The 25,335-nt window shown below is 38.6% G+C and overlaps 1 pseudogene across 1 annotated transcript; it reads right to left on the minus strand.

Moving 5' to 3' along the window:
* On the minus strand, nt 1–17,765 carry LOC144652680 (uncharacterized; annotated as a pseudogene). The gene is made up of 6 exons (XR_013570589.1): nt 17,669–17,765; nt 15,633–16,910; nt 13,934–14,277; nt 13,074–13,242; nt 764–1,079; nt 1–205 (listed from the first exon to the last, which is right to left on the minus strand). The product of XR_013570589.1 is annotated as an uncharacterized LOC144652680 (transcript).
* Between the last annotated feature and the right edge of the window lie 7,570 nt (nt 17,766–25,335).

The following is a 25,335-nucleotide window of genomic DNA, read 5'->3' on the forward strand; positions in this document are numbered from 1 at the left end:
GCCGATGTAATTATACACCAAGGAACACAATTCAGTCTTGCTTGCAACTAATGTCGCCTTTCAGGTCATCGAAGTTGATGTGACCCCAAAGGCCAGAGCTGAAGTCAACCAGTCTGAAGCATGCGCGTTCACCAACAAATGCTGCGACATCCCAGGTTTTACCAGTCATCGTCTCAGTGCAGCTACCGGTCTCGTTCCTGACAGCCTGCAAAATATGAAAGTATATGGCGAGGGTCTCACCCTGTGTGTGAGTTTTGGTGTCTATATTGTCCAAAAAGATATGCACATGCTGGCTTGAGCCTTAACCATTATACTTCTAAGGCTGGCTCCGCGAGATCGCGCAAAATAAGGTAATCCCTATACGTTGTGATTGGCCACCCAAGCGGCCAAGATGAGCCCATCTTGCTCGTTTGGGATGCCTGTGAGCTTCCCTTAAACTCAGTTCTCAATTAACGACTTTATTATTTATACGACAAATCCGTTATTGACCAGTCTATCAAATCGTGTGTAATGTTAGCTCGAAACCTACCCATTTACGTGTTTTGTTTGCAAGGTTCTATGACCAGTCGGTCAGTGCCGAAATTGCCTAAAATTGCGTGACATAACCCCTTTAATGTTTGAATTCATCACTGAAATCGTCAGGTGAAGGCAATCGGCTTCAAATACCTTTTAAGTTCAAACGCCTTATAAATCCGGAGTCCCCTAAATTTGATTCATCTTGGATGATTTCTTTAAAGTTAATCGTGATTGAAAGAAAGCCTACCTGACCATTTATGATTAACTCTGCGCGGACAGAATTAATATCGCAACCTCCACCAATCAGAAACGAGATGTTCTGTCCACTGATTTTGAAGGATGGAGAAGTGAGAGTTCCTTGGGGAGGGTCATCTTGTATATTTCCGGCTGGTGTTGATTGGAGGGTCGGTCCTCCGCTCCTCCAATCCACCAGTCCCCCTGTTGATTGGCAGGTTGTCCTCTGTTGCGAGCTGTAGGGTTATCACCATAAGTCGGCTGGTTGTTAAACACTGTACCAGTCTTCTCCCAGCCATCGATTCCGTCTTCAAAGTCAAACTTGCATGCTATGAAACAGCACAGAAACAGGAAAGCAACGCTCAATGTAAAGCTTAAGTTTAGATTATGAATTACAGAAAATGCAAGTTATTGGGTAAGAAGTTGTGATTTAAATGAATTTCTTTTAACTTTTTTCTTCGCATCACATTCATGTGTGTAAGAGATCGGCAGTCGCATGTCTTGAAAAGTGATCTTAATCCAATAACGTTACACTGGATAAGACTATAGTTACAGGATTTTGATAAATTGGCTCGTCATTAAACCAACGTCCCTTCACTACTTGACTAATGCACTGCACCATTTCTGCAGGAAATCACTTTTCCAATGATACCTAGATGACCGTGATTGCATCATTCTAGCCTAAAATTAAACATGCACGACAACGCATAGAAATTTCAGTGAAAAATGCAAGGAAAATTTCCGCCATCCCTTGCTGCTCCATGTTAAAAAAGTTTTTGCGAGGATGATGCTTTCTCCAGAATTCTTGAACTAAGGCATGAGAGCAAGCCCACTAGAAGGTCAACAAGTGCAACAAAAAGTTAAGAAAAAGAGTGAAAGAGAAAGCGAAAAAGAAAAGAAAAACCCTAAAGTGGTAGAGCACTTTTAGACCCCCAAAACTCTTAACTTTGACTTTTTCGCATGCCCTAGAAAACAAGTCATAAACTGCGATGCTAGTGGAAAGAAAGGCATGTCTTTGTAAAATGTCCAAATGTTTTTGGAAAAATCTTCAGATGTCGATGTGTTCAATTAGAATTTTCAGAGAAATGATTCTGCTCTATACCAGTACCTTCACAGTGAGTCCCAGCAAATCCTGCCTTGCAGACACAGTGGTAAGTATTCCGTCCAAGATCATCAGGCTCGCATATACCATGGTTCTGACATTGTTTCCTTTGACAAGAATCCTGAATGTATTGAGAAAAACGAGCACGACAATTCTCTTGATAAATAAATGTTATTCTACGATGCCATGAGCCTAAATTTAGCCATACTTAGCAACCCGCAGAAAGAGCGAATAGCTTCTTTTCTGGTGAGAAATCTTTCCCACGTCACAACATACAAGGGGTGATAAATGATTATTTTCAAAAACATTTTACAGCCCCACAAATTCATTTGGTGAAAATTAGTCTACAGAGGGTTCAACATTTTTTTTTTTTTCAAATTAACAATAACTGTTCCTTTTACATACTCAATTCGACGTAAAATCAAAGGAATCACTAGAAAGTAAAACAAGGACCTCGATATAAGATAAGTTAACAAATTTGATAAGTTCGATCCCAAATTATAAATCTTCTGCGTTTCTGTGTCTTCTTCACTCTACTTCCCCTTCATCTGCCTGCATGGGATTAATTTAAACATTTCAGTCTTCACTCTGCACATAAATCGCCAGACTTACTATTTTATCGGCAATCATGAGGGTCTCCGGAGATAAAGCTCTATAATGGCTTGTAAAATGGTTAAAACACAGTTATGATAGAAAGAAAGCCTAAATTAACGTATTGAAGTTGACATCTTTCGGTAGAAACTTTCGCCCTCTTCATTGCAAATGTTACAGAAGATGCAAGTTTGAATATTTTTGACTCCCTTTATATTACATGAAATTTTCGCGACACGTTAATTTCGCGATTTTGCGAAAATTTTGTATTTTGAATCACTTAAATTTCGCGTTTTTGAGTGAGACACAATTTACATTCTTGGCAATTAATATATTTTGACATGCCTTTGAATAATATAAAACGACTTAATCGAAGGAACAATAACGTCAAAATTAACAAAAACGCAGGGGGTGGATTTAATCTCGGCAATAGCAACAACAGAGCAGTTCTGTCAATGTCTACAAGTGAGTCAATTGACGAGAACATCCATTTACATTGATTGCTGACATATGCGAGTCACTTAATATTCGCGTCATGTTATGTTCGCGACACTTATTGTTCGCGTCACTTTAATTTCGCGATTTTTTTAGAATTGCGAAATTCGCAAAATTTGTGTCGCGAAAATTTCATGTAATAAGGTAGTCAATAATATTTTTACCTTAAAGTACATGGAAAATGTAACGCCTTCTTGTTCATGAAAAACTATTTTGTCGTTGATGAGAGAGATGTCGTGCTTGTTTAACTCACAAGTTCCTCTGCCGTCATTTTTGGAAGACAACTTGAAGTTTGTGGAAGTACACCATTTGTTTCTCATACATTCATAACTGCACGATAACAAACTGGGTGACTCAAAGCGTTTAACAACATGGCCCTTAAGTCGCTTATTTTTCTTCGTCTCGAAGTAGGCTGAACGAAAGGATGTGGAGTTTCCTTCGAAGGCGAAAACGTTTGTATTAATCATCCCTTGAAAGAGGATAAACAACAAAAACTGTTTACCCTCCATTGCCCACGAAAGACATTACGCTCTGCGAGGTCGAATGAATTTTTCACTAAGTCATTTAAACTTGTGGTAATGTTAATACCGTTTTGTGTGATATGATTGGTCGTTGTCAGTCCGAGTGATATCCGGAAGTTTACAGGTCTCTGTCATTCATCATCATAATAACTCCATTCATCGTAAACTTAGGTTATCCTTTTGTTATCTGCCTTCATCAGGCGAGAGGAACAATGCACACGTTGTACATAACATTCGCCAAATCCCTCGTAAGTTAAATTAACATGGATTGGATAACATCAAGCTAAGAGTAGGATTCTTTTAAGGATGCATAAACCTACAGTTGCCTAGTAACATTTATTGTTCCAAGACATTTTAAGGCGCTAGCTAGTGTCTCTAGGGTACTTAATATTGCCATGGAAAACATTTATTTTGTAATGCTGGCAAGTTTGGAATTACGCCGTTATATCCGTCGTTTTAATGATATCAACATTTTAAACTTTCCTTCAAAACCTTTACAATTCACTGAACGTAGTATTTTCTGTTTGCCATGAGAAGATCGATGCAACCTTCTGAACAGGGGGGGCTGGCAGCTATCTTTGATCTTACCGCTTTTCCGCTTTCGATGATCGCCCCAGTTAAGAAATCTGTCAATCACTCGAGAACCGTACGGAGCATGCGCACAATGCCTTGGCAAAAAAGGAAACAACATGGCGTCGCGTGTCGAGTTGACTGTAGAAAACGAATTCGCTGTTGGTTATTGCCGTTTACTTCCCGTTATAATTTTTTGTGGCAGTTCTGAGACAATCAAGACTAATGTAATGAAGGATCAGCTCTGTTTTAGGTTAGTAGAGCAGTTAAAAATTTAAATGAGCAAGGAGCGAGTGACATGTTTCGGGACAAGTTTCTGTGTATACTGCATGGGCTGAGATTTTCCCAGTCGAGTGTTATCTCATCTTCACGCCTGCACAGCAAAAGAAATTATTTCGACCGCGATTCTCCTTCACTTAACAGAAAATTCAGTAACAGTGTCCTTCATTGGCCTCGAAGTGTTTCACGACTACCCCTGTCAAGTAGGGTTGACCTGCTAAGCTTTATTAAAGTTTACATTTTATATACAGTACCTGTCTCAAGTTCTGTGTCTTTATACAAGCTTACACATGTAGTTTGCGTATAAAACATAGAAGTTATTTTTGAGAAATTCATCTTCTGATTGAACGTCTATTCTAGAACCGGAAATTGCATATAAAGTGCCGAGTTGCTTTCGGTTGAAAATCGAATTTCAAAGCATTTTCCATCCGCCCACTGGCACAGGAGAATAAACGTTTTCTAAGGTAATCTTAAAGAGATATTAAATTTCGATGTTCCTTTTTTTTCCTTTGCCGGTACAAGATCAAGCTGAAGTCAACAAGGCAAAGAAATCCAAAAAGAATAAATTTCTTCACTTAAATTTAAATGTTAAAAATAATAATAATTACAGAGGGTATGGCTTCAATTACCTAAACTGTGCAATCTGAAGTGCCTTCTGACACAAACAGAACCCGTTAATTATGTTTTGGGTAAATACTCTGGTTGAACAGGGTCAGAGAGATCACAATTTAATTACAGCATTTAAAGGTGGTAAAGTAAATGCTTGTCTTATGTACTGGAAACACTTCAGCACTGGAAAAATGATAAATTTGCCCATCAACAATGGAATGTCTGTTGCAAACAAGTACATTGACCTACCATACTTACCGGGTAATTTTTCTCCCAGGGTTTATTTCACATCTCCAAATGAGCTACTCATGGGGATGCACCCCTTGCCGGTAATAAAAAAATTCTACAATATTATTATTGCAATACTGTTTTCCCCCACCCTAAAAATTCTCATCTATCATCTACACTACTTTCAGGAGAAGTGTAGCCAAGTGGTTTTGGTACTGGTTTGTAATTCTAAGATCCCAGGTCAAATTCCTCTACCCAGCAACAAGCTGAATTTTTCTGGTTGTCTGAGATCAAATCCTTTATCTTTGTAGATAGAGAACTGGTCTGCCTCCTGCTAGTTGGAATTTGTAACTTTATGTTCATTTAAAATTTTTGTTTCCCTTGAAGTTAAGGGCATGACCACTGTAAACAACTTTATTTTACATATATTTTTTTTACACTTACATTTGAAACTTTTTCCTGGTCAGCAGGAAGATTATTCAACTGGATGCGAGTAGAAATTGATTTTTTCTTTGGACAGGTAGGGCAGTTAAGAATCAACAGGTTAAGTAAGTCTCAATAGGATTTTTAAAAGTGTCAGATCCCATGCAGTGTCTCAATTATTTCTCTACCAGGGTACACACATGTACATTAGAGGAGCAGATCCTTTGCAAACTCCACCATGGTATTATTGGTAAAAGCATTTCATCATTATTGGTAAAAGCATTTCATTTCAAATGTTTTTGCATTGCTGAAAACATTTTAAGCCCCCTCAGAACTCAAGTTTCATTTTTTTCCTCAAGGAAATACAGCAAACCGTGGTCACTAAGTTTTAGGTGACTGACCATGACTGGAGCATTCTACAACCAACCAGCCTCCTGCAAGTTTCAATTCTCATCCCACAGGTGTGATAGGCAAAGTCTAAATGCAAGGTTACCCCACCAGCTTTCTCAGTGAGCGCCATTATCACGAAGACATGCCCAGTTCAAAAGTTTAAATAAAGAAAACTGCTGCAAACATTACCACCTAATCTTACAACACTAATTGAACATGAAAAAATGTTATTGTAACTGGTGCAAAACATAAAATAAAAAATACTGGCAGGCCAATTAAATTTTGATATATTTTATTTCGATAAACTGTATTTCAGTTCCATGTTACTCTAGATATTATATTCTTATATTCAAATTCTAACTAGGCTCTGAGGCTTATTAAATTGCGAAATAAAACAAAACGAGTCATATCAAACCTTCTGCACTTTCTCAATAACAACTACGTCAACTACGGCTTGATCTAAGTCTTACAGAAAAAAAAAAACTGTCCGAAAATGGCTACCCTTACCGTCATGGCGTCTAGTCCAGAAATAAAGATCGTTCAGCTTATCCAGTGTATGAAACAATTACTAAAAATATTCTGCTGTGAGATTTCGTTGTCTTCACTGGGATGTAAAAACGCAGTGGTGGTCCCGTTCGCCGGTTTGCGGCGTAAATTTCACCTGTGATACTTCTTAAAAATCGAAATTTAGATAAAAAGTGCTTAAACGAACCCCTGGATGTTCGAACGTGGAAACAGTTCTCGAAACGTTTATGAAAAAAACGAACCTTCGCAAACGACCGTCCGCCATAAACTCCGCCATCTTTGTTTTCAATTAAACCGGTACTTAGTCCTACTCGGCCATATTTCTTAACTGGGGCGATCATCGAAACTCGTCCCAGACCTCGCTGCCAGCCCCCCCTGCTTCTGAAGATATAATTCTTTAAGTGGATTTTAAGGCAATCATGATAAAACCCAATTAAGGTCGCTAAATATAGCACGCATACATTACTGCATGGGGTACATTAGAACTGACATTAATGTTGTTAGATGGCTATCTAAGATTTATTTTTAATGGAAATATGCATTTCATCCATGTCTACCGTATTTTGGCATTTCCTGTGTAAATGGCCAAGAGCTTTTTGGTATCAGTAATGGGATACGCTCTCAATTACAACTACGTATCACAAATTGTCAGTGCCAAATTGATCGTATCGTGTTCTCATGATTTTTCTGCCACTGCACTCCTCGTCTATTTAAATGCATCGTAAAAGTAAGAAACAAGTGAAAAAATATCAGTATAATAGATCATCAACTAAGAAAAGGCTTATCAGGACTTCACGGTTTGCTGCTGAAACTTTCTTCAACTCAAATGAAAATGTTAATGACTAAGTCGTTCAGTTACAGGCATTTAAATTTGGAGCTGAAGAAGGTTGCAGCATGAACGTAAGTAAAATAATAGATTTTTCCTTACATTTCATGCAAAAACATTTTCCATTTGATTGATTTGATGTCATCCTCTAGTCTTCTCTGTAGTGTGATGATAATTTTTCTTTGTATGAAGTGGAAGATCTCTTTAAGCCCAGACGTTAAAGGTCGGGACACACTAGGCGACAAGTCGCTGCAACATGTCGCCGGGACAAATTGCTGCAACATGTTGCCTTGTGTGACATGGTGCATTTTTGCGATAATCTTTTTTAAGACAAGTCCCTGCGACAAAATGTACATTAACCAATGAGAGAGCGTCATGTATTTTCGTCATATTAAATTGGAAAACAAGTTCACATCCCCACTCTTCCAAATTTGCTGCTTGTGCACCGAACAAGCGCCTTGTTTCAGTGATTGTTTTGAAGCACTACACACGCCTGTCGCCTAATTTTAATGTTGTAAAGGTCGGAACACACTAGGCGACAAGTCGGAGCAACAGGTCTCTGCGACAAGTTGATTCGTATGTACTGCTTTAAAACAAATCGCTGCGACAAGGCGCTTGTTCGGTGCTCACGCAGCGAGTTTTGAAGAGTGGGAATGTGAACTAGTTTTCCAATTCATGGCACAAATAAATGACGCTCTCTCATTAGTGAATTTATATTTTTTAGCAGCTACTTGTCGCAGACGTGTAACACGCTGCGACAGCGCTGCTTTCAGTCATTTTGTCGCTGCGATGTGTCGCACGAATTCAAACTGGTTAAAATTCGTGCGACACATCGCAGTGACAAAATTCTGTCGCAGCGACAAAGATTATCGCAAGAATGCACTATGACACACGAGGCAACATGTTGCAGCAACTTGTCGCCGCGACATGTTGTAGTGACTTGTCGCCTAGTGTGTCCCGACCTTAATGAGTTCTTGGGAAAAGCAACACCAAGGCACGCAAACTTCGAAGACCACCTGATGCCCATTTGAGTATGAATAAAAGCTATGTCTTTATGTAACATATCGAGGACCGTTTAAATTCGTTTTCCTTGAATTGAACTCCTATCCTCATTTCTTCATTTCTTATTGCAATTTTCGCCATGATTTCGACGGCAATCATTAATACAATACCAGATAAAGTATACCCCTTTCTTATATTACCCCATCTCCTTACTTAAAGAATGTGAAAGGACAAAATAGTAATGGAATTAATGAAAGGCCTCGAAGTCCTTCAAAAGGCGAGTATATAATTCCTTTGTTCACAAAATCAAGTTGTAGTTTACAGCTCGTTGTTAATTTTACCGTTGGTTTTGCATTTCACAATGATTTTCACACCATTGCGGTAAACTGCATTGGTTTTTAGACTTATTTACAACGGGTTTGTCGATTTCAGCAAGACAAAACCTTAAAGATTCAAATTTATTTCTTCTCAAACGTAGTCCTTCTTCAGTTTTATCTCTCGGCAACTGAAAACCCTTAAAAAGACAGAATTCAACTTAATTTTCTTTTAAGTTTTCATGTCATATGCTAATTAGAATTGTTGTCACGCAATGTACCCTAAAATAGGAGAAATGGCTTTTTCAACTTCTTCACATCCGCTTTACATCTTCGTTTCTTCTCCACATTTGCTTTCAAAATGAAAGCGGATGTGGAGAATTTAAAGGACAGAGTAAGCTGGTTTCTCTTAGTGAATGTAACAGTGATATTACGGCTCACCTGAGGCGACTTTACTTATCGAAGGAAAATATTACGGAGAGCAAAATTATTTTGCTACGGGCTGACTATTTTAGTAAAAACGCCCAACAGGTTAAAAATATGTTTATGTGCCCAAGACATCGCGCAAAACCTAGGAAAGACTGAGGGAATCAAACTGGCCGCGCAAAACCTAGGAAAGACTGGCCCATTCTCGTCCCCATAGCCCTTTCGTTTCTCTTAGCCGGCTTGGCACGAGAAACGGAGGGCTCTGGGGACATAGGATTTTTGAATTAATTCAAAACTTTTTGATTGGCTGTTTGGAATAAAGAATTCCTAAACGGAAGTCAAAAACGTAACGACTCTCTCATACATTCTTTTGAAACTTCATGACTGCATACATGAAGACCGGAAGTCCTAGAATCTAGGACTGGAAATCCTGTGTCCCCAGAGCCCTTCGTTTCCTCGTGCCAAGGCCCAGCCGGCTAAGAGAAACGAAAGGGCTATGGGGTTGAGAATGAAACTGGCCGCACAGCATGCCATTATCCCAATTAGAATGGCGAGCAGGTGTAAAGGTGTAAAAGTGACAGAAGCATTCTGTTTGGCATTGCTGTTCCTCCACTTTTGAGGAGGATTACATTTTATTTTGTTTTAGTATATGGTACGGATAAAGAAATTAAAAAAAGAGAACAAGAAATTAAAACGAAAGTATTCTCTTCAGGTTATTTATTACTTTTTTTAGGTATCAAATAGAGATTACTCCATGGAAAATGCGCGCGTACGATTTTTATTCACGAGTTGAGTAGTATCAGAAAACGAACGAGTGAGCGTAGCGAACGAGTGAGTTTTCTGATACAACTCTACGAGTGAATAAAAATCGTACAAAGCATTTTCCATGGTGTAATTTGTTTATTTTATAGATACCGAGGTTTTTGAAAAGCAAATTAAATCGCTCGACTTTTTATCAGTTAAGCGCGTGTTTAGGAAACCCATTCATCTGCCATAAACTAAAATAACTAAAACATGTTTGTCTTTCAAAATCACATCTTTAATGAAGTAGCACAAGAAATGAGACGTCAGTTTATACTCTCACAACTTTTACAGAAACAACTTTTGATAGAAAACCTGACTGAGACTTGTACAAAACTTGCGAGTTCCAGTTTAATGTTTTAACACAACAAAACAGCGCTAAACGCTGAATAACTCAACGCGAACTCGAGCGAACTTTTACCAAATTAAATCAAGAAAATAGTCTGCCAAAACCAAGGACAAACCTGCAGTGTCTTAGTCATCATCTGAATCAAAACTCGCTACAATCCGTCGGAGTGAAGACGGCCCGTATTCTTGTCCTTCCTTTGTGCGAATTTACTCAAAGGTTTATTCAACTCGGCAGGAGGAATTTCGGTTATCTCGCTTCGTGTTTCTCTTTTGTTTGAAGAAACGTTGTGACAACAAGGCCGTCTTGTTTGTTTTCTTTATAGTGTTTTGGTTTTCCTGTTCTGCAATATAAACGACTCAGTGGAGCCGTTAAAAACACTAACAAACCTTGAACGTGTCTCCGCCATGTCGCCGGTGTTTACGACGAGAATCAAAATGGCGATACGTGTTGTTCACAGGTGAGTTTTCGTCGTTCGCGCTTGTGATTGGACGAACGACGTTTTTTCACTAGTGAGTTTTCATCGTTCGCCTTTCCTATTGGCTAATGCATTTTACGTATCATTTGTACGCAATCGTTTTTTCGTAAGAAAATCTCAGTATCTATGATATAAATGAAGTTACCGTTATTGAACGTTATTGCCATTCTAGTTGCATGTTTTAGCAGGGGATCGTTTCTCAAAGCATTGTTGACTTAATAGCACACTACTTCTGTTAATGTTATTTCGATTCTTGTACAGTAATTATTCGAGAAAATACATAAGAGTATTTGCCGGATGAAACTAGTGTTTAAATTGTTATTGCTTGATTAAGTCAAAACAAATTAACACAGCTACAACTTTATACAAACCTCGTCGAAAACGTTTCGCTTTTACATATTTTTAACATTTTCTCAGCGTGTGCTTGCTTCCCACAGACGGGAAGCTTGTGTCAAAAAACCTCGTAGGTTAGCGTAGGAGACCGGAAGTCCGAGAAATAACCTCCAAAACATAGCTGTAAGCACTAAAAGTACCTTTCATTTCACGCTTTATCCGGGCTAATTATTTCAAGACGTATCTCGCGGAGAATGCTGCAAACACGATTTCCAAGCCTGCAGATTTCAAAATTTTCTGGGGGAGGAGGCCCCCCTACAAACTCGCGCCTCCGGCGCTCGTTTTCACCCCCCCCCCCCTCCCCCCACTTCAAAATACGCTACGCCGTCCCTACAGAGTTGTGACTGTGAGATTTGCACGAGAAATGATGGAAAAGTTTTGGCATTGCTGTTCCTGTTGTTTCACGTGAGTTATAGGTAGAAACAACATTTCGTTCGAAAAGTTCGTTTCCGTATAGGGGAGAACAAATACTGTAAATGCTGCCGCATTAATTTTATACAGCGTTGTCGTTGTGCAAGAATTATGGCCATTCGTTTTATTCGCCGAGAGTAATCATCATCGATGGTTACAAATACGAAACTTTTCCCCTCAGAACTTGAAATCAGCTAAATCTTAAAGCATTTTTAAAAGGAACTGATCGGTGGCCCTCAAACCGGCACTTAATCATTAGTCTTTGGTGTTATTGCTTCTTTTCATTTTAACTATTTTAATATAAAACAAGAAAAGATTTAGTATCATAACTTTGCTCGTTTACATATTGCACTTTAATGAATTCAGTACTTATATTTGCATACGGCTTTCACGTAAAAAAATTTCTTATCTTATTGTAACTATACCGTAATTAAATAAAAGCGATTTATTCATTCTTTCTCTTTTTTCTCTTTTCGTTTTGTTTTTGCAAACGAACACTGATTTGCCATAGAAAAATATACTGTGTGCTAGCAAACGTAGGCCCAGACCAAACGTGGAACTTTACATGAGACGAACTAAATTGCAGTTTTGGTCGACCCAAACAAGTAAAGCTCGACCGTCGGATCAAACGTCGAACATAATTCGTCGAACCGACCGTCGAACCAAATTCAGACCAGCAAGAACGAATATTTCGAGGCTAAAATCGTTAACATACAAATTTAAAATAAATTTATTAAGTTCATTTCATGAAAAGATCGACGTTTGTCCCACAGTCGATCTTCACACGTTCTATCCGTCTGAAGCAGACGAGTAGAACGTGTTAGTCGATCTTAATTCAGTCGGACGAACTCAACTGAGTCGGACAAACTTACCATGAAGTTAATTCGCCCAGTTTAGTTCCAGTTTGGCCCAAGCCTTAGATCAGTAAAGTTTCAGACAAAGTACGCAAATCTGGTCTCCGCTCACGACGCCCCCATTTTCCAAAAAGGCCGTCTTCGTTCACCTTGGTCCGACCGACCCACACTTTGGGGTTTTCAAAATAAAAAATCAAAATCAAAAAAACTCGTGGATACAGGCAGATCGCAAAGAAGCCTTGGTGGATCATCTGTTTTCGCTTTCCTCAGCTGATTTTAACCACGACATCGATTTTTTTTCTTTTTTTATTGCCGCCATGTTGATTTTGTAACCACATTTCGTTGTTTCCAACCTCAACGGCAATGATGCTAGTCCTAGTAGATTGCCCCTGATTTTTTAAGGGTTCAAATACGACCCACCGACCTGAAATTAGTAAAAATGCATCCGACGGTAAAAGGAGAAAAAACGGTAACAGCCTAATCAGAGGGCAAATATCTACGTACGTACGTACGTACATCAAGTCACAAAATGGCACCAACACTGAGTTACGTTTAAATTCAAGATTTATTTCTCACATTGTAAACAGCTTACAAGTAGTTTTTAAAAAAAAAAAAACAGAGCCTTACAATTTCCCCTTTGACTACATTTTTTAATACTCCATCTTTCTCTTCCATTTGCTCGTACCGTTTAAGTAAGAAATGGAACTGTACTTTGCTATAAAAGAAACTTTGTCTCAGCTTCGTCCACAGCTAATGTCCCCTCTCAGGTCATCAAAGTTGATGTGGCCCCATGCACTCGAGCTGAAGTCCACCAATCTAACGCGTGCACTGTAACCAATAAAAGCTGCGACATCCCAGATCATGGGAGCCATCGTCTCGGTGCATTTGCCGGTCGCTGTTTTGACAACCTGAAATACGACAAAAAGTATATATTCTGCAAGATTTAGAAGAAAGTACGTAATTGTTGAAGGAACTTCCTTTCCCTCGATATGATGTTCGACCATCGTAAGACTACCACCCAGCATTTAAATCACGGGTGCCCATTTTAACACCTGGGAAAAGAAAGTGGGGAAACCATGCGGCCCACACTGCCGAAACTTATCCCGGTTTCCGTAGCATTAAGCGGCTTGGAATATTTCTACTCCCCCCTGAATGGGATGCTAGTCCGTCGTAGGTTACTCCCCAACATTATGTCGCCGGTACCCATTTATTCACCTGGGTGGAGAAATGGCACTAAGAGAGTAAAGTGTCTTGCCCAAGAACACAACACAGTAACCCCGACCGGGGCTGAAATTCGGACCGCTCGATCCGGAGTTCGGCGCAAAGGCATTGCGGAAATAAAGTTTTTAACCAAAAACACAGCACAATTACGCCGGCTAGGGCTCGAACCCGGACCGCTTGATCTGGAGTACTGTGAACTAACCATTTCGCCACCGTGCCTCCCAATGTGGCATTCCATTTAATCAAACCTAAAAAAGGAATAAAGAATCTGGGGAGGAGAGAAGTCCACAAGGGAAGTTTGAACGAAGGTCCGACAACTCTAAACTCTCAGTGAACGCGATTATTTGATACATCATATGAAATTATGATTATGCTTACCTTGTCGGCGATGACCAACTCGACACGAACTGTTTTTATATCGCAGCCTCCGCCAATGAGGAAAGAGATGTATCTGCCTCTGATGTCAAAGAATGGAGAAGTGAGAGTTCCTTGAGGAGGATCGTGTTGAACTCTTCCGGCTGGTGCTGTTTTGTTGGGTCGGTCCTCCGCCCCTCCAATCCACCAGTCCCCCTGTTGATTGGCAGGCTGTCCTCTGTTGCGAGCTGTAGGGTTATCACCATAGGTCGGCTGGTTGTTAAACGCAGTACCAGTCTTCTCCCAGCCATCGATTCCGTCTTCGAAGTCAAACTTGCATGTAGGCTCAGGTTTACCGGTAACATTTGCTAAAGAGCGGAACGTGAATTAGATATGTTATCCGTAAATCTCGAGGCTATTCCTATTGAAATATTTTATAGAAAATGATTTCTACACCTAAAGGAATCTCCAATCATAATTAAACAACTCCGTAAGAAACTGCCACAATACAAGAAACATTTTTCTGAACTCCAGATTTAAAGACCTACAAAAAAAGACCACGCTTTTAGCCCTAGAGTATTTTTAGCTTCCCTTTGGTAAGTTTTGCAAAACAGGCCCTAAACCACTCTTATATAGAGTCTATAAGGCAAATCTATAGTAACTTTGCTTTGGTTTCGTCGTTGCGGGTTTTTAGACAATTGTTTGACACGCTGAGCCGCAATTGCCTTTGGGAAGAAAAAACTCCAAGTTCGACAAGAACTGCCCTGGTCCTGACTCGTCCTCAGTCGTCTCTCAGTCTCGCCTATTAATATTAAAGTGAAAGAAGCGCGGTCCGTTTTCAGTTTGACCCAGTCTCCCTGGACCCACGAGGGACAGAAAAGACGGCTGGGGACAAGTCAGGCCCTGGTCCCTTTTTTTCTACAGAAGAGAAATTATTGTGGTGAAAGAAGGACAAAAGAAACGATGTATTGTAGTTAAAAAATCATGGTAGACGGGGGGGACTAATTTGACTCCAGTCGTCTCTCTATTCTCGTCTATGTTATTTTCACACGGGAAGGTATTCCCTCCGTTTCCCGAGTTTCACCCAATCTCCGTCGAGTATCTCCATTAACGAAGACAGAGAGAACAGTTAGAACGACTCAGAACTGGATTAATTATGGATTAATTATGTTGTTGCAGTTTCGAGGTCAAAGCTTCATATTGAAGAATAGATAAAAATCGCGAAATTTAATACACTCCAATTGTACCTTCCTCTCAAAATCGCGAAATTAAGTACTCGCGAAATATGGCTCTTGATTTTTCGCGAAATTAAGTGCGCGTTAAAATTAGTAAGAATAAGGTACATGCCCGTCATTTCCCGTCACACCTTTTTTTTGTTATGCATTTCTGTTGTTTTGATTGAGCTGATCAGATATTTGAAGCCTACTAGGATATTTGTAACCGGATTTTTGTTGCTCATTCAATTTGTAACTTTTGATCCCAGGACAGTACAACTCATCAAACAAAATATATGTACGTCCTAGGCACTGAAGCCTCAAACTCACTTCAATTGTATACTACTAAATACAAAACTACACAAACTGTACAGAAACGAGAGAACTTCACACTAAACCGCAACAAAAGAATCAGAGGCGATCATAGTTATCCGTCACCAAAAACAGAACTAGATCATGGTACGCTTCTTACGATTTAATTAATAGCCACTGTCTTGACTAAGACATACCTGGTTTCTCTAGGACATCCAACCTTTCTTCCACAGATTCTAGCTTCTTTTGCATCTGACTCAAAGCATTTTGCATCTGTCTCAAAGCCGTTTCAACTGCTTTGTCAGGATAAAGGCTAACATCATCGTAGTCGCCATAAGCGATGGCTTGAGCTGAATCCAATTCAGCTCCGCTTAACGGGCTTGCGTAAATCCCTTTTAGCGATGCAGAAATTGCAAGGAAAAAGGCAAAAAGGAACCACTTTTGAGCACACATGATTGTTATGAGAACCCTCCTTCAAATAAATGTAACTGTGCCAGGGGTAAGATATTTATAAGTGCAGTCATTCAAACTTCTGCTCAGTATTTTCTTACAGCACGTCATCCCATTGATTTGATTACAGTATTCAAAACTAATAGAAAAACAATACGTCACAGAGGGTTTTAAATGTCACAAATACAAGCAACCATTATTCTCTGTGTCTGTGTAAACCACCAGAAAACGACAACAAGGCAGTCATATTGAACGAGTATACCGAGACCCCTAAGGATTTGGGCACACTGCTACACAAAACGCAGGGTAACCAAACAGACCGTTTCGGCGAATATCTGTTCGGAAGACCTATAATTAATCGCTTACAAATTTTTGATGAAAAAAGGAGCTTTATGCATTGTAATTAATCTTGGAGGAACAGGATACATCAAATGTATTCTGCGATAAGGAAGTAATTGACGCTAACCCACAGACCCAGGAAACTTAATTGACGCTAACCCACAGACCCAGGAAACTTAATTGACGCTCACCTACAGACACAGGAAACTTAATTGACGCAAACCTACAGACACAGGAAACAGTTATGACATTCGATTCCATCAAGGCTAATAAGTGAATACAAATCTGGGAAAAGGAAGACCTAGGTACCAAACAACACTTTCTCTAACGATTCGAAATCCTGAGTCTGAAAAGGTTTAGAGTATTTTTATGCCTACCTTCCTGTCAATAATCAACTCTGCACGCACAGTTTTTATTTCACAGCCTCCGCAAATCAGGAACGAAATTTTGTTGCCCGTGATGGTAAAGAATGGGGAAGTAAGAGTTCCCTGGGAACCGTCTTCTTGGATTTTTCCCGCCGGCGCCCATTTGGAGGGTCGATTCTCGTATCCCCCAACCCACCAGTCCCCGTGTTGATTGGCAGGCTGGGCCCTTTAGCGAGCTGTAGGGTTATCACCATAGGTCGGCTGGTTGTTAAACACTGTACCAGTTTTCTTCCAAACGTCGATTCCGTCTTCAAAGTTGAACTTGCAAGCTTGAGAAAAGTAAAGAGATTTATTCTGTAGCTCGCTACATAAGTTGTCTCCTTAGAAGCTATCACCAGGTCATTATTTACTGCGATAGCGTTTTTGTGGTAACCTTGAAATTCCAGCAGCCGGCCAAAAGCTGATTTTGCTTCAGCTGGTGCAAGTAAACCAGCTAGTAAATCTATTACAAAACATCCCAACTCTTTAGAAGAGTACCTCACTTGCTTGCTTTGTTGTAATCGTGAATTAAGCTTAGTATCAATGCCGAAATCAACGTCAGTCAGCTATACGGAAACATTTGTGAAAATTCGGCTTGTGGCTAGGTTCGTATAAATTTACACCTCTGCAGGCATATAAGGCTATCCTGTTTGACATTGGTTCATGAAGAGATACCCCATTTAAGACAAAAATGGGTGAAATATATACCCCTTTCAAGACAAAAAAAGCCTGAAAACCATACCCTATCGGGCACTTAAAAGGGAGTACCCCCCTCCCCCGGGGATTTCACGCAACAGCGCAATGTTTTTATTCTGCATTGCGATATTTCCCACATTTATTTTAAAGAAGCTGCATTATGTATCATTTTATCCTAAAGAAATCTGGTACAGCTAGCCGTAAGTGTTGCCTGGACTTCATAAGTTTACAGCTGAGAGTTTAACAGGGAACAGGGATCGCTGATCACCCAATTAACTAAATAGCTTCAATAAAGAATAGTTAATAATATGGTAATTTAGCCGCAGTGGATCAAAGTAAGAGACAGACATATCTGGTTTCTCCAAGACATCCAACCTTCCTTCCAAAGATTCTTACTTTTTTTTATTTGCATGAAAGCAGTGTAAACTTCTTTGTCGCGGTACAGGTTTAAGCATAGTAGTCGCCTAAAACGATGATATTACCTGATGTAGCCTGCATGGCGTAAATTCCTTGTAGCGATACAACAATCATAAGAGAAGCGATGAAAACGGACCACATTTGTGCAGCCATAATAATGAGAAATGTCCCACAAGGAATTATATCTATGTCTGGGGCAAGTAAGGTCATTCAAAATTCTGCTCAGTATTTTCTAACATGCTCGTAATTACTTACTTATTACATGACAGAAAAACAAAAAGGAACGTCTCTGGGGATTTAACTCTCTCATTTGTAAGGGACGGACCATTAGAAAAGTGATGGGGGGGGGGGGGTGGGGAAAAAAACAAAAAAAAAATTCATGCAAGCCAAAATGGCAAGAAAAAAAAATCGTGCAAAGGGTAAGGCAAAGAAAAAAAATTCGTGCAGAAGGAAAGGTCCTATTAATACCTGAAAATACCTGTCATCATTTAACACTCTTTTTTTTTTTTTTTTTTTTTTTTTTTTTTAATAATTTTTATTTGCATAACACATAGTTACATACACTATTTACAATACAAGCTACTACTTATACCACTAACAATACTTAACAACATTACGAGTTTTTACAATAAATCTTAAACCTACTTACCCACTCGCTCGCTCACTCATCACACAATCACACAATTACATACAAGAATTCCAATAGCAAAGTTACACCTGTTTGAGCCTTATACAATGTATATCTAAGTTAACAACTTAGCAATTACATTTCCCATTTCTTCTTTAATAAATCTAATGTATTATTTTTAGTACAAATGTATTTCTCTGTTTCATACTTTAATGCTACTTTTAATTTATAACCTCTTATATTCGGAAGTTCATTGTTTCTTCTGCAACCCCATAAGTAAATTTTTCCTACAAGTAATAGATAATTTAGTAAGGGACGTTCCGGAGTTAGAACACCGACTACAACATCTTTCAAATTGAGATGTATTTGTTGCTTTGTCAAAGTTAAGTAATATGATTCAAAATCCTTCCAAAAGGAAATTGAGTAGGAACAGTTAAAAAAGAAATGTTGTATTGTCTCTGATTCCCGTTTGCAGAAAGAACACAGATCATCTTCAATGTAACCGATTTTATGTAATTTTGAATTTGTATAAAGTATCGAGTTTAATACCTTAAACTGAAAGGCCTTGACATATGGCTCAAAAGCAACTGAATGAGGAAGAAAAAATGCTTTTTTCAATGCTTCATCGGATAAATTAAATTCACACTTAAGTTTTTGTGCAATATTAGGAAAGCGTGCCTTTTTACGGACAAAAAGAGAGTAGTAATCCTTTGATTTCTTTTTAGTAACATCGAAAAGGCAGCCGTCAATCTTAAAAGATGGATTCAGTTCTGCGTAATCTGGAACAAAATTGGTATTTCTTAAATTGGGCGGTACAGAATGGCGTAGACCAGTCCATTCCAGAAAGTTCGTCTTCTCTATATGTTTCGCAAGTAATTCATAGGAATCAATATTGTCAAGATCAAAGCGCAGATCTTCCACGGTCCGAATTCCATAATTAAAGTACCTTTTATAGAAAACTGGTTTGTTGTTTATTCTTATTTCGTGGTTATTCCAAATTAAGTTTTTCCAATTGGTGTCAGCTGCATTTTCTGTGCGAAATTCAGACCACCACTTCAATAGTTCTCTATAGAATTGAGAATTTATAGTTAAATCTTTAATGTTATAGTTGCAATTGAAAAGATAGAAGCCACCTTCCTTCGTTAGAAGATATTCTAAATATTTCTTCCATGTGCCGGAATTATCATTAAAGATTCTTTTCATCCAGGAGAGGCGGAGAGATTTGATCGTGCTTTCAATATCAACCATTTTGATTCCTCCTTCCTCATAGTTATTTATCGCAGATACCCTGGTTACTTTGTCTTTACCCTTCCATAAAAATTTGTATATCAATTGGTTTAGTTCCTTAATTATATTTTCAGGGGTAGGTAACAAAGAGGATATGTAAACAACCTTCGGTAGGAGCAAAGTTTTGATGATAGTAACCTTCCCATAGAGAGATAAACCTCTAGAAGACCAGATATTGATCAATTTTTTTATCTTGTCGAGTTTTTCTGAGAAGTTCTTTAAAAAGAGCAGTTTTTTATCGTATGTGAAGAAGATCCCGAGTGCTTTTATAGGATCTTGCGGCCATTTGATTCCAAGCGGTTTCATTTCATTTCCTTTCAAAGAGCCTAACCACAGTCCCTCTGTCTTTGAACTATTGACCTTTAAACCTGAGAGTTTTCTAAATTTGTCCAATAACTGAAAAAGTTTGTGGGCTGACTCTATGTCAGAAAGAACAGCAGTTGTATCGTCGGCATATTGTAAAAGTTTAGTTTCTTGTTGTTCAATTGCAATTCCTTTTATTTCTTCGTTTTCCCTAACGGCAATCGCTAAACTCTCGACAGCTAAAAGGAAGAGATATGGAGACAAAGGATCACCTTGCCTGACTCCACGTGTAAGATTAAAGTATTCTGATGACATTCCATTATTTATCACACAACTTTGAATATTTTTATAAAAAGTACTAATCCAACGCTTGAATTCAGGGCCAAAATTAAAAGCATCCAGGCATTTAAACAAAAAGTTCCATTCTAAAGTATCAAAAGCTTTTCGAAAATCTATGAATATCAACAGACCAGGTATATTTTCTCTTTCCGTGAAATCCATGATGTCAAGAATCGATCTTACCGTCTCACCAATATAACGATCTTTAACGTAACCGGTTTGATTGCAGTGAATAATGTGAGGTAGGACCTCTTTAAGTCTAGAAGCAATTACTTTCGATATTATTTTGGCATCGACATTGACAAGCGAGATGGGTCTCCAATTTTCCATTAACGTGCGATCTTTTCCTTGTTTTTCTATTAAAGTAATAACGGCTTGCTTTTGGAAGTTGGACATTTCTTCATTTTCGAATCAAAGGACTCATTTACGCAATTAATGAACGGTTCACAAATAAGATTCCAACAGCTTTTATAGAATTCGATTGGTATTCCATCATTTCCAGGGGACTTGTTGTTTTGAAAAGTTTCTAAAATCCGTTTGCATTCGTCAATTGTAATTTGGCCTTCACATGATTGCTTTTGATTTTCAGACAATTGAGGTATGTTTAAATTATCTAAAAACGACTTGATAGAATCGGTGTCTGTCGAACTTGTTTTGTATAAGTTGTGATAAAAATTTTTCTGTTCGGTAAGTATACGGTAAGGATCAGTTGTAATCGCGCCGCTAATTAGCAGCTTTCTAATATGTTTTTTGACGTGATTTCTTTTCTCTAAATTTAAAAAGTATTTAGTACTTCTTTCTCCGTGCTCATGCCAGCGAGCTCTTGCTCGTACAATTATTCCTTTTGTTTTCTCTTCATACAATAATTCCAGTTTTTCTTTAATCTCATTCAGACAACATCTGTTCAAATCACTTGGATCATTTTCAAACTGCCTAGTTGCTTCTTTGTATTCCTGTTGAATTATTCTTTCCTTGTCGATTCTCTGTTTAGCTTTGTCTTTAGAGTACTTAATATTGTGTTTTCTGATGTTGTATTTGATCCAATCCCAAACCGAGCGTTTGTTTGATAATTCTTTTTCGCCCTCTGATTTCCATTTTGGAATATTAACACTTAGGTAATTCAGATATTCTTCGTCATCTAAAAGTGTGACATTCATTTTCCACATTCCAGGTCCTTTTACCTCTCCAACTTTACCTAGAATTAAACTTATTGCCGCATGGTCAGTTCGTATCGCAGGTATAATGTCAGTGGAATTGACAAAATCACAAAGATTGTTAGAGATGAGCCAGAAATCTAGACGACACAGTACTGTCGGTGAGTTTTGACTCCAAGTGAAGCTTTTTGTCTGAGGATTTTGCACTCTCCAGATATCAATCAGATCGAGTTCATTTTGCAAACATTCTATGCTACTCACGACCGATTTTCTTGGTATCATAATGCCCCCTCGTTTATCTAGAGTTGGGTTTAAAGGACAATTGAAATCACCGCCTAAAATAATATTCTCCTCAGAATCTAAATTTTCAGTTTGAAGCAAGGTGTGCAATTTGTTAAAGAATTGGACCGAATCTTTATCTTTGTTTGGTGCATAAATATTAACAAGAACATAAACTTTGTCATCGACTTGTATTTTAGAAATAATAAAGCGCCCCGAGGGATCCGGAGTTGTGGAAAGCACTGTACAATTGGCCTTGTTGTTTATAAGTATTGCGGTCCCACATGAATTCGGACTGCCGTGTGAAAAAAGCATTGTTCCGCCCCATTCATTTTTCCATTGTGTTTCTGTTGTTTTACTTGAGTGCGTTTCTTGTAGAAAAATTACGTCTGCGTTCTTTCTGCGACACCACGTGTAGATAGTGCGCCTTTTTTTGAAGTTGCTAATTCCCCTTACATTCAAAGAAATTATTTTTAAACAAGCTGACATATTTTAAACATGCATAAATAATAAGATCCAAATCTGAAAGCTAAATTTTGAATAAACGGCAGAAGACTGAAGAAACAAGAACACCCATAATAAATGGATTAATGACTGTTTTGAGTACAATACATAGGGAAAATTTCTTCGTATAGTGCCCAATTGTGTGATCTCAGCGAAAAAACATCTCACTAAACTGAAACTAACTAAAATGCAACAAAAAATCACATATAAATAAACATACACATAGCTCCCCTCGAAGAATGCAAGATGAAATAAAGATAACTCCATCAAGCATTCAGAACTCCGTTCGATACTTATTAGCCCATGTTTACAATTTTTGCTCTTTGGCCCGCGGCTAACAATAATAATTCATAAACCATTTGAATTGCGACCTAAAAGACGCGTCCGAACGTAAACAGAGCTTTACATTGGAATGAATTTACCATTTATATAGAGTTTATCTGGTTCGGCTTTACTAAATGAGACTTTCATACCGTTCTTTTTGGCATCCTTTAACTTTTTCATCTGTTTTCGTCGGCGTTCGATAATCTCTTGCGGATAATCTTCCAGCACTTTGATCTCCGGATCTTGTAGACGAAAGGAAGCTTTTAATACCATCTCACGATCTTGAAAGCGAAGAAATCTTGCGATAATTGGTCGCGTCTTTCCAGCAAATGGTTTTCCAATGCGATGAACTCTTTGTAACTCTATTTCTTTTTCTGGGTTTTCAAGGCCAAGCCTTTTTTCCAGGAACTCAAATAGGATATTACGCGTGTTGATCACCTCGCTGCTATTTGAGCTGCTCTTTGTTTCTCTCTCAGCTAGTCCAAAGAATTTCAAATTTTCCCTTCGGCTATAAGCTTCTGCATAAAGTTGCTGCGTGTGTAGATCTTTTTTAGCTGTTTCAAGGAGCGTTATCTTCAATTTCAAGTCTTCGACTTCTGTATTCATCCATTGTAAACCGTTATCCATCTTCTCCAGTTTACCATCAGTAACACGTGCGCCATCTTTCAGCTTCGATACGTCACTTTCCACTGTGGCCATCTTTGAACAAAGATTATTTAGAGTTGTTTCGATGCTGTCAAGCTTATTCAGCTTGGCCAATATTTCGTCGAGCTTCTCTGCCATCATTTCGGACATATCTACGGCAAGCGAGGCTTCGACTGCTCCTTCGAAGACTTCTTGGACTTCGCCTTCCAGTTCAATGTGCTTCGTATTCCTGAGTCGCTTATCCGACGGAGAGCTCGATTCAGACGCGCTAGAATCGCTTCTCTGTGTTGATGTTCGCTTTAGTGTAATAGATTTCTTGGATGAATAGACAATATCATCCAACATGGGCAACATTAGGTTTAAATTAGCTAATAAGTGCGGAGCTTTTACGGACACGTCTATTCCGCCATCTTGCCCGTACCAGTCATCATTTAACACTCGATGAGATCTATTTTCCGACGAAATATATGGTGGAGAACGCTGAAAATAGCATTTCCGTCCGAGCCTAGAAATTTTAAAATTTTCTGGGGGAGCATGCCCCCACACCCCCCTAGATGGATTGTGATCATAACATTCCTTTTGCTCGTCTCTCTCTAGCCTGCGTAGATTGCTTACCAGTTAACTCATTTCTCAAACAGATTGCAAACATGAATGGTACGATCTACAGTAGTCTTAGTTTCTGTGTCAATTCCGGTCAAATAGGATTTCTGCAGTAATTATTTATGAATTTCTATTACGTATTGTTTCAGTTTTGCATATGTTTATGTCTAAGGGCGCATTCGTTTGGGAATATTCCGGAATAAGAATGTATTCCGGAATATATTCCGGCTATTCTGCTCCTAGGAGCAGAATAGCCGGAATGGAAATCCACGTATTCCAGAATAGGAAGAGCAGCCAAACGAACACTAAGTCGCATTATTCCAATTATTCTTATTCTGGATTGATCCCAAACGAACGCGCCCTTAGTTTTCCCACGGACTTTACACAGAAATATATGAAAAACACAAATCTATTATACGAAATGATCGAGAAATTAATCCTGCTTTGGTGTGTTAAGAAGCGAAAGAAGGTGTGTAAGAAACTACATATAGAATTACAGTGTTAGGATCGCATTTTAAAAGCTGATATCACTTCAGAAACCTCTAATCCATTACAGACAATCAAAAAGGCTTTTTCCTTATTAATTTTTTTTTTTGTAGAAAGGGGTGGATCATGTAACTTCCAACCCTCGACCAGGGTTTGTGTTTTGAGCTAGAAGGAAGGGGTGGGTCTCCACTTTTCCAATTGCACCGCCCTTTGAACCCCCCCCCCCCCCCCTCGGTACTTATTGCCAGTGCCTGAAGTCAATGAACAACAGCAGTTTTAAAATATTTAAAAAAAAATCAACAAAACAACATTTGTCCAAAAACATGGTGTAAAGTAACAAAACATGGCATTTGTGTGAAGAAAAAAACATTTGTCTAAAAAAAAATTCGAGCAGAGGGTTTCACCCGAAAAAAAAATTCCTGCACAAGAAATGGACAGAAAAAAAAATTCGTGCAAGCCAAAAATTCCCCACCCCCCCTATCACTTTTCTAATGGTCCGTCCCTAAGCTATATAGGTATATATGTGCCAATGTGAAGGGTATGGTTTTCGAGCAGTTTAGTCTGGGATAGGGTATAGAAATCTTGGATTTTTGGTCTAGAAAAGGGTATCATTTGCCGGGAAACTGATCATTTGCATGAATAATTAATACGTCCAGAAATCGGAAAAGAAAAAGGCTTTTCTAGAATAAATAACTGAAAATCATCGCGGCAATGTTCAAGGATTAAAACACTAATGGTGACAGGTCTGGGGTTGGGTAGAGATTATATTTTAAAAGATTGCAAAATTTAGAATACTGAAAAATGAATAAAGAATGCGTAAACGGGCAATGAAACGACATTGTGGGCGAGATGGGCGGAAGCGGGCTTCATCTGAACCAAAATAGCAGTTTCTCCAAAAATATATTTTCTAGAAAAAATATTTTTTTGTATATTTTAACTTCGTGCCTCACATGAGTGCTCACAGGGATAATCGATTTTCTTTGGTGAATTCGCAGAATTAGGGTATTTTTGCATCACTTTATTGTTTTGCGCAATTTGGGACTTC

This window comes from Oculina patagonica, chromosome 4, assembly GCF_052425735.1.
Source record: "Oculina patagonica isolate OP01 chromosome 4, crgOcupat, whole genome shotgun sequence".
Lineage (NCBI taxonomy): Eukaryota > Metazoa > Cnidaria > Anthozoa > Scleractinia > Oculinidae > Oculina > Oculina patagonica.